We start from the raw sequence: 11,727 nt of genomic DNA, 5'->3' as shown, positions 1-11,727 counted from the left end.
GGGGTTAATTTTGAAGATTGGGGCAGTGTTCCTGCATTCATGTACATGAAAATGACAAAATAAATGTGTATATTTTTATTAAGTAGGCTTCTTTTTTGAAGGTGTAAGTAGCAGTTCAAAAAAGAAATTTTGAAAATAAATTCAACAAAATAATGGCATTCTCCCAAATTAATATATGAGAAGTGAGAAGCCCTATTTCAAAACATAATGTGTTGGGCAACCGAGCATGGCACAGAGTGCAGATCTTTAATGTCTACCTTCATGTCCACTTTCATGCACATACAACACACACACAAACACAGAAATATGTAAACACATAGATACATGCATATATAACATAAATATGCATAATGTGCATATAATATATACACATACATGAATATGAACAAGTTTTAGTACTATGCCCATTCTCAAATCTAATAAATCTAGTAATATATAACTAGAGAAAATGCATCAATAATTTTCAGAGTGCTTCTTTTAGCAATTTCAATATTTCCTAGTATTTTATATACTCTACCATGTATTACACTAATTTCACTAGGACACTGAAGATGTTTTGTCTGTATTTCCTACTTAGATATTAATGCATATATATATATATATATATATATATATATATATAAAGTTTAAAATAGGTTTTATTCAATCAGTGGACCTTTTGAGATAAGGTCTAAGAAAGACATTGTCAGAATACAGGGTGTAGTATTTATGTTGCTGGATACTACTACATTTTTCTATAAATTGTTTCTGCGATGGAACATTTCCATTGTTAATGTATGAATGTTCTATCCTCACCAACAAGGGTTGCTGCTGAACTTTTGGTCTTTATTCAAGGTAATATGTGAGAAAGTGCATCTCAAGCTACATTTAATCTGCAGGTTTATTATTAGGAGCGAAGCAGAACATACTTTCCTATTTGAAATACATTTATATTTTCAGGTTTTTGTGTGATATTTGTGTATTTTACGTAATTTTTCAATATTGTAGACCCTCATTGTTTTTTAGAAAGTATTAGTGCATTACCTATATTATTCTTTATTCATTGTGAAAACTAGAAATTTATATTCCAGGCTCCCCTTTACCTTTTTTTACAAATATTATTTGCAATATTGCTTGTTGGTGAAAATGCTTTTACATAGCCACGGAGTATGAACATTTGCCATCTTTTTTTTCATTAAATCAAGCCAGTTTCTGTGAATACTACCACTCTAGATGTAGAATTCATAGGCAAAGATCCATGTATATTTTCTTAGCACTTGTCAAATTTGTCCTTTTTAGATCATACCACATGCCTGAGCATTTTGCCTGCATGCAAGTCTGGACACAGGAAGTCAGGAGAGGGCATTACGTCTGCTGGAACCAGAGTCACAGACGAGTGTGAGCTTCCACTGTGGATGCTGGAAATCAAACTGAAGTTCTCCAGAGGAGCCTTAGCTGCTACTAAGCCCTCAAGCTCTAGACTCTTTTTTTTTTTAGGGCTTTTTACATTTTTATAATTTATTCTAGGTAAACTCTGGAGACAGATTCTAAATTTGTTTTTCACCACAGCTACCTCACTGTAAAAATCTCACTTATTCAAAAGGTTTTTACTAATTTAAGATGACTTATAAAGATAATATATTCAGAAAAACAAATGTAATTACACTATATATATATGTTATTATCCTTTTAAGAAATTTACAATCACTTTGCAAAGTTTGAGGATCAGAACTTAGTTCGTAGTTTTAACACCTAGTCTATGGTCATATCTTAAGAAGATATATGTTGTTGCCAACCATTGGGACATTCAGTTTTATAGCTGAGAATCGTTTCTTTTCCATCAGTCTTGAAGTCTTCTAACTGTCAGTAATTTAAGACACCTATTCTGTATCATTGGCAAATGTCTCGATAGATTTTACTCATATTTCTAATAGTCTCTATTTGCTACTTCATCTGATTTTAGTGTCGTCTTGATCACCCATCTTCAAAACAATATTAGTTGATGAACCTGGATCATCTACAAGTGCTTCATTGATTGCAGTTACTCTCCTGATACAATAGTGTTCATTGACAGCTTTCAAATTTCCGAAGGGGGCCAAGGCATCCTTCTTTGTCTAACATAAGACTGCAGTAAATGTCTCCCAAAGCATCCTATGAGAGCTGATTGGTTCTTACTGTTCCAATATCATTTTCTGTTGTCACCCATTGAAATTTCTCTGTGAATTTGCTCACTGTTCTCAGCCTCAAATACCCAAGGCCATGATCACCGGGGAGATTCTTCAGAGACCAGGGTGTAGGGTGAGGTACAAACTGATTTGTTATATAGTAACATGACAAAGTTCCAGAACACCTAGACAAACATCCAACATACAAACCCAATAGAATGATTTCTTTAACTACTTTTGTTGCTATGACTAATAACACTTAAAGAAAAGATCATTTCCCTTGGCTCATGCTTTAAGTGAGCATAGTCTGTTTTGGTGAGAAGCTGTGGTGGTGGAAACAGCAGACAGCTAGTCCCACTGTATCACGAGTGTGGTAGCAGATAGAGATAAATGCTGACATGCTGCTGACGACTTTCTTTTCTTTAACTATTCACCCCAGAACTCTAGCGGAAGGGGGTCTGGAGCATAGCAAACTGTAGGCCTTCAGAGTGAGTCAACATTTTTAGGTATATGCCTAGTTTTGAGTCTCCCAGGTGCTTACAAATCCAGTCAAGTTTACAATGCAAATAAGCCATCACAAATATAGTACATATTTTGATAATTCTCAAATTTCTATTCATGGGAAACATTTATTTTTTTTCTGTTTATTTTGTTTATATTCAATTCATAACTTGTATCTATAATCATCATTTTATATATTTTCTGAACTTGATTTCTTTTCTATTGCCACAAATGTCAGCAAACAGGAATAACTGTCATACTTTCAACAAATATATAGCAATTAGAAGAATTTTAGCATAAATTTATCAGTTTATATAAATTTTGAGATACATGTCAAAATTATGTCATGCTCAATTCTAAAATTAAACACAATTTTAAATTATGTCTTAAATTAGAGAAGTATATAATGTCCAAACAGCTACAAAAGGTAACCAACATAGTCAATGTGATGGCTATATATTCAAATAGCCTTATTCATTGAAAGAGGTGGAAAAAAACCTAAAACTATTTGCAAACATAAAGGAGCCTAGTAGAATAAATAAATAAATAATGCTTGAGTCAAAATAGCAGTGCTGGAGGGGTCACAAAGCATCATTTTAAATTATAATACAGAACGATAGGAACAAAAACATCAATAGACTTAAAAATTACTTCATCAATTTAGCCTAACAACTCAGTTAGATCCCTCTTCTAGTTTCTACAAACAAGTATTGAAAACCACTTGAGATATAGTCCTGATCAGAAACATACATTTTATTTTTTTCACATTAAGATCTACTATGTGTCTAAGGTTTCTTATCACTGTTTGATTTTAAAGGTGTCCTCTCAGTTCACAGTATGTTGGATGCTTTGCTTGGCATCCTTTCTTTTTGTTTTTGTTTTTGTTTTCAGCAAAATCAAATGCATTACACAGTGAGGCTCATGGTGTGTGAAAACAATTGGACACAATGATGTCAGGGAGTGGGGAAAAGGAAACCAGCCTATCTTAACCGACAGTACTTGCTGGGCACATACATTTTAGCAGTGTTGATAATTGATATCTGGAAAGGTTCCTGCAACTATCATCTATGCCTGTTTTTCCTTCTGGAAAATGTCCAGAGTCACAAGTTTCACAGCTGAGGTCATAACAAAGTCATGTATCAGGGCCTCCCAAAATGAAGGTAACATTAGCCTAACAAATGAAGAAAAGAATTAAGAAACTATCTTAGCAGCCATGATTTCAACACTGTTTCTATCATTTCTCTGGTTGATCATCTGGAAGCTCTTATGCCAAATTCCCTTTTATGCTTTAATATAAATTTCCTCAAATGGCCTATTTCTTGGATGATTGTCGTTTGATCACAAAAAGGCTTTCTTTATGAAAAGATATAAAATGTAAAGGCCATGATCCATCACTTAAACCTGTTACTTAGCCTATTTGCATAGTGGTAAGACGACCTCATGTGAAATTAATGTAATAAACTTCAGCATGAGTCCAGTGTGCATTGCTGTCATCATACGGTTGGGATCCAGTTCTCATAGTGATGCCTAAGATACCATATCTATAATTTTATGCATAGTTAAGCATTGTATTTATCTTATCACACTATAGATCATATATAAGTGTGACAATTAAGCAGATCATCCAGCATTGTTACATCGAAGAGTGTAGTGGTTCATTTAAATCGTCTACTTGAAGACATCTTGAATCCCCTGAGAGACTGTCCCTTGGCACATCTGTGAAGGGTTTTCTGGTGTAATTGAGGGGGAAAGGCCTGTCTATTTTTGGTGCTGTTATTCCCTACACTAGGATCCTGAACTGTACAAAATGATGAAAATGATTTGAGTACCAATATGTGTGGGTGCTCATTGCTTTCTATTTCTTATTATAGATGTTATAAGACTGCTTCAATTTGCTACCACCTTGATATTCTTGACATAATGGACTATACTTTGACCTGTGCACTAAAATATACCCTTTATCTTTCAAGTAGTTTTTGCCAGAGTATTTTATCAAACTATTGAGGAAAGAAACTGAGAGAGATGGCAAGTTAAACTGTGACTTCTCTGAAAGAAGTTATTATTGCTACTAAATGACATTATCTAAAAGGTTATCAGACAAATGCATGTAGTATAAATGCACATACCCATTTCCAAATAAATAAAATAATTTGTCATTTGATAAATGCAGTGGGTGCTGCTGACATCATAGGACATCATAGGACAGCAGTGTACGAGTGTCAGTGAGTTAGAAAGGGTGAGACACATAGAAAATGCCACCAGATTAAGATATAGTTCAAAACTTGGAAGCTGTTGTAATTGGCAAGAGTGGATTATTTTTTATTTTTTCCTATAAATGACTTTCTTAGTTTATTCCAGTAGCCATTTGTACATTTAATGGCTCTATTTAATCAGAAACACTCAGAGAGTTCCTTGACAGTACATATGAGTGTAGATGCTAATAATGTGGTTGTCAGATACCTGTAGCATCTGCCAAGCACAGGCCTCTTCAAAAGGTCTGAAGATGCTGGAATGAACAAATCATACTTACTGAGCCTTAGGGTGGTGTGTCAGGAAAATATACCAAATACCAAATGTGTTGTCAAGCCTTCACTTAAACAGAGCTATTCACATGAGTTTGAGATTAGCCTGATGGCTTCTTCCATTATTCATTCAGCTGTAGGATGAGTTAGTATGATGAAACATTGGCAGATTTCAGAAGTATTGTCAACAGTTGCTTTCAATATCCGTGAAGTAAAGTTGCATATTAATTTTTCTTTTTGCTCTATTAGCAGTTAATGGGATGATTCAAATTTATCTAAGGGGATAAATTTCTTACCTACAATATGTGAGACTTCTTGTTAGAAAGAAATTAGTACACATAAATAGAAAAGCAATTTTTGTAGAAACTTTCATAGTTGTGTTATCATGTCTCTTTTCATAGATACTGGCTAAGAAAATCCTCCATTTTCCACTGTACCCTGTGTGACCAAAATCAACTGCTTATCTTTTCATCCTAAGACACTTAGTTCTAAATGTGTTCCTTCAAGCCTTCTTTCACATAATCATTCCTTCAGATAAATTACAGTTAGACACATATTATGCACTACACATAATTCAGTATTTCTGATGCATATATGAAGAACTGTAAGGTTGGTTGAGAGATAGGAAATTCTAGAGTGCATACAATAGTTACCCGGTGAATATCATACTTTCAGCTTAATTTGGGATGGTTTAAAAGTGAGGTAGTTGGAAATCTTTCCTTGGTTTAATTCTGGTGACTGACTAAAAGAATTCTGGCATTCAATTGAGAAGATAGAATAAATCACCAGTCACGGAAAACTAACAGCATGCAGTACATTTGGACTTAAAAATACTGAAAATGGCCCAGCTACAAGTGGAAAAACCATCATAATGCCAAGAGTGCAAATGTTTTGAGAAGACAAGAATTCTAATTAGCTGGGATGGGAATCACAGCATGAGGCTAAATCATTGGTTTGATGCTAAGAGTGGTTATACTGAACTGTATCATTAAGATTGCATAGCACCATTGTGATAAAACAACTGTTAAACATATTACCCACCTCAGAATTTCCTAAACAGCACTTTACAGTTTATAGAGAGATGTAAAAATATAGATATATATTGTAGTGTTCCACTTTGTTGGACTCCTTAATGAATTTAGCAGTTTTTATGCTTAGTAGAAAATCTGGATTGATCATTTAAAGTCTGTTTTCCTTTTAGATTGTGGAGTAGGGGGTTCACTTTCAGACACCTAATAAATCACGATCTAACATCTGAGAAAGAGACTTATTGCCACATTGCTAAATCAAGGGGAAAAAAAAAAACTCCTGGATGGTGAGCCTGCTTTGCTAAGTTCTGAGCACAGGACAGTAATGAGCCAGGAAGCTGTATTCTTCAGTAATAATATGTTACACTCCATTAATGATATGTTAGTGCCTCCATCTTATTATGTGAGGTTAGCAATGGTTTGTGTTTGAAAATGTTAATCTTCCCTCGTTTGTAGCTCACCAAGGAATACAGCCATATGCAGCACTTTTCTATTTCAGGCAATGCCTTCACTGTTGGATAGATTGCTGTTGACAGCTTTGACCAGAGGGAGCCATTAGACTTTGCAGGCTGGCAAACAATTATAGCTTTGATATGAACTATGAAGTAAAGATTAAAAAGAATACCAATGTAGGAAAATATGTTGGCTCTTGGTGGTCTCTAGATCCTCCTTAGGCAAAAGAATTATAGATATAACAACTAACAAAAAATAAAGAAAAGAAAGAAAGAGAGAGAGACAGAGAAAGAGAGAGAAAGAAAGAAAGAAAGAAAGAAAGAAAGAAAGAAAGAAAAGAAAGAAAAGAAAAGAAAAGAAAAGAAAAGAAGAGAAAAGAAGAAAAAAGAAAAAGAAAAAAAGAAAAAGAAAAAGAGAAAAGTGTCTCAAACTTTCCAGGTTTTTAACAGAGTGAAAAATCTACAGCGGATCTTTTGAGAAGAATTGAGGAAAATTCATGCCACAGATATAATTCCAAGGAATTATTTTAAGACAAATAGTGAACAACAGACTCTGCTGATGATAGAAGGTTGCAAGTTATTTCTGTTTTTGAAAATGTATTGCTTTGCTTATTCATCATGTAATCTTAAGCTGTTTAATACACAGTGATTCAACACTTTTAAAAAGAGCTGTCATGTGGGTCAACAAATGCTGTCAGATAATAAAATAGCCTGAGAGTTTCTGTTTGGGTCGCTGCTAAACAGAAACTAAACCTAGAATTCAGTAATTGGAAAAATGGATAAGAAAAAAAAAAAAACTATGACAAATTTAGGACTCACACACACACACAACACACACACACACACACACACACACACACACACACACACACACACAATCAAATACTAAACCATCTTTTCCTTACCCAGAAAAGAATTTTACTTGGATACTAAAGTGAATTTCTAAAGTGAATTTTACAGAACACAGACAAAAATGTTAATTTATTTGTTGTTGAGATTCTTAGGAATTTGCTCCATGTAGTGAGTAATCTTCAAGTCATATTTCTAATAAAATGATATAGATATCCTCAGAAATGGAAATGTATACTTCTTACATAAAGCTTCAGAGATTCACTAATTATTTTTGTTTTAGTTGCATATAAATTCAATTTGTGACTCGAGCCCCAGGCTACCTTGCCAGCAGGGTTGCCTGACACCCGCAAGGGCCCACACAGGATTCCCCACGGGATCCTAAGACCTCTGGTGAGTGGAACACAGCGCCGGCCCCAATCCAATCACGCGGAACCTGAGACTGCGGTACATAGGGAAGCAGACTACCCGGGCCTGAACTGGGGCACAAGCCCCTTATGCTCCACTCGAGCCCCAGCGGAGTCGCCTGACATCCGCAAGGGCCCACACAGGATTCCACAAGGGATCCTAAGACCTCTAGTGAGAGGAACACAACTTCTGCCAGGAGTCCGGTTCGAACACCAGATATCTGGGTACCTTCCCTGCAAGAAGAGAGCTTTCCTGCAGAGAATACTCTACCCACTGAAACTAAGGAGAGTGCTACATTCCCAGGTCTGCTTATAGAGGCTAACAGACTCACCTGAAGAACAAGCTCTTAACAGAGACAACTATAACAGAGATTACCAGATGGTGAAAGGCAAACATAAGAATCCTACTAACAGAAATCAAGACCACTCACCATCATCAGAACGCAGCACTCCCACCCCACCTAGTCCTGGGCACCCCAACACAACCGAAAATCTAGACCCAGATTTAAAAACATTTCTCATGATGATGATAGAGGACATCAAGAAGGACTTTCACAAGTCACTTAAAGAATTACAGGAGAGCACTGCTAAAGAGTTACAGGCCCTTAAAGAAAAGCAGGAAAACACAGCCAAACAGGTAGAAGTCCTTAAAGAAAAACAGGAAAACACATCCAAACAGGTAATGGAAATGAACAAAACCATACTAGAACTAAAAAGGGAAGTAGACACAGTAAAGAAAACCCAAAGCGAGGCAACGCTGGAGATAGAAAACCTAGGAAAGAGATCTGGAACCATAGATGCGAGCATCAGCAACAGAATACAAGAGATGGAAGAGAGAATCTCAGGTGCAGAAGATTCCATAGAGAACATCAACACAACAGTCAAAGAGAATACAAAATGCAAAAGGATCCTAACTCAAAACATTCAGGAAATCCAGGACACAATGAGAAGACCAAACCTACGGATAATAGGAATTGATGAGAATGAAGATTCTCAACTTAAAGGGCCAGCTAATATCTTCAACAAAATAATAGAAGAAAACTTCCCAAACATAAAGAAAGAGATGCCCATGATCATACAAGAAGCCTACAGAACTCCAAATAGACTGGACCAGAAAAGAAATTCCTCCCGACACATAATAATCAGAACAAAAAATGCACTAAATAAAGATAGAATATTAAAAGCAGTAAGGGAGAAAGGTCAAGTAACATATAAAGGAAGGCCTATCAGAATTACACCAGACTTTTCACCAGAGACTATGAAAGCCAGAAGAGCCTGGACAGATGTTATACAGACACTAAGAGAACACAAATGCCAGCCCAGGCTACTATACCCGGCCAAACTCTCAATTACCATAGATGGAGAAACCCAAGTATTCCACAACAAATCCAAATTCACACAATATCTTTCCACGAATCCAGCACTTCAAAGGATAATAACAGAAAAGAAGCAATACAAGGACGGAAATCACGCCCTAGAACAAGCAAGAAAGTAATCCCTCAACAAACCAAAAAGAAGACAGCCACAAGAACAGAATGCCAACTCTAACAACAAAAATAAAAGGAAGCAACAATTACTTTTCCTTAATATCTCTTAATATCAATGGACTCAATTCCCCAATAAAAAGACATAGACTAACAGACTGGCTACACCAACAGGACCCAACATTCTGCTGCTTACAGGAAACCCATCTCAAGGAAAAAGACAGACACTACCTCAGAGTGAAAGGCTGGAAAACAATTTTCCAAGCAAATGGTCTGAAGAAACAAGCTGGAGTAGCCATTCTAATATCGGATAAAATCGACTTCCAACCCAAAGATATCAAAAAAGACAAGGAGGGACACTTCATACTCATCAAAGGTAAAATCCTCCAAGAGGAACTCTCAATTCTGAATATCTACGCTCCAAATTCAAGGGCAGCCACATTCATTAAAGACACTTTAGTAAAGCTCAAAGCACACATTGCACCTCACACAATAATAGTGGGAGACTTCAACACACCACTTTCATCAATGGACAGATCGTGGAAACAGAAACTAAACAGGGACACAGTGAAACTAACAGAAGTTATGAAACAAATGGACCTGACAAATATCTACAGAACATTTTATCCTAAAACAAAAGGATATACCTTCTTCTCAGCACCTCATGGGACCTTCTCCAAAATTGACCATATAATTGGTCACAAAACAGGCCTCAACAGATACAAAAATATTGAAATTGTCCCATGTATCCTATCAGACCACCATGGCCTAAGACTGATCTTCAATAACAACATAAATAATGGAAAGCCAACATTCACGTGGAAACTGAACAACACTCTTCTCAATGATACCTTGGTCAAGGAAGGAATAAAGAAAGAAATTAAAGACTTTTTAGAGTTTAATGAAAATGAAGCCACAACGTACCCAAACCTATGGGACACAATGAAAGCATTTCTAAGAGGGAAACTCATAGCTCTGAGTGCCTCCATGAAGAAACGGGAGAGAGCACATACTAGCAGCTTGACAACACATCTAAAAGCTCTAGAAAAAAAGGAAGCAAATTCACCCAAGAGGAGTAGATGGCAGGAAATAATCAAACTCAGGGGTGAAATCAACCAAGTGGAAACAAGAAGAACTATTCAAAGAATTAATCAAACAAGGAGTTGGTTCTTTGAGAAAATCAACAAGATAGATAAACCCTTAGCTAGACTCACTAAAGGGCACAGGGACAAAATCCTAATTAACAAAATCAGAAATGACAAGGGAGACATAACAACAGATCCTGAAGAAATCCAAAACACCATCAGATCCTTCTACAAAAGGTTATACTCAACAAAACTGGAAAGCCTGGGCGAAATGGACAAATTTCTGGACAGATACCAGGTACCAAAGTTGAGTCAGGATCAAGTTGACCATCTAAACAGTCCCATATCACCTAAAGAAATAGAAGCAGTTATTAATAGTCTCCCAGCCAAAAAAAGCCCAGGACCAGACAGGTTTAGTGCAGAGTTCTATCAGACCTTCAAAGAAGATCTAATTCCAGTTCTGCACAAACTATTTCACAAAATAGAAGTAGAAGGTACTCTACCCAACTCATTTTATGAAGCCACTATTACTCTGATACCTAAACCACAGAAAGACCCAACAAAGATAGAGAACATCAGACCAATTTCTCTTATGAATATCGATGCAAAAATCCTCAATAAAATTCTTGCTAACCGAATCCAAGAACACATTAAAGCAATCATCCATCCTGACCAAGTAGGTTTTATTCCAGGAATGCAGGGATGGTTTAATATACGAAAATCCATCAATGTAATCCATTATATAAACAAACTCAAAGAAAAAAACCACATGATCATCTCATTAGATGCAGAAAAAGCATTTGACAAGATTCAACACCCATTCATGATAAAAGTTTTGGAAAGATCAGGAATTCAAGGCCCATACCTAAACATGATAAAAGCAATCTATAGCAAACCAGTAGCCAACATCAAAGTAAATGGAGAGAAGCTGGAAGCAATCCCACTAAAATCAGGGACTAGACAAGGCTGCCCACTTTCTCCCTACCTTTTCAACATAGTACTTGAAGTATTAGCCAGAGCAATTCGACAACAAAAGGAGATCAAGGGGATACAAATTGGAAAAGAGGAAGTCAAAATATCACTTTTTGCAGATGATATGATAGTATATATAAGTGACCCTAAAAATTCTACCAGAGAACTCCTAAACCTGATAAACAGCTTCGGTGAAGTAGCTGAATATAAAATTAACTCAAACAAGTCAATGGCCTTTCTTTATACAAAGAATAAATAGGCTGAGAAAGAAATTAGGCAACAA

Source organism: Mus musculus, chromosome 5 (genome assembly GCF_000001635.26).
Source record: "Mus musculus strain C57BL/6J chromosome 5, GRCm38.p6 C57BL/6J".
NCBI classification, from domain to species: Eukaryota; Metazoa; Chordata; class Mammalia; order Rodentia; family Muridae; genus Mus; species Mus musculus.
The sequence above is the reverse complement of the archived record's forward strand: the minus strand, read 5'-3'. Positions refer to the sequence as shown.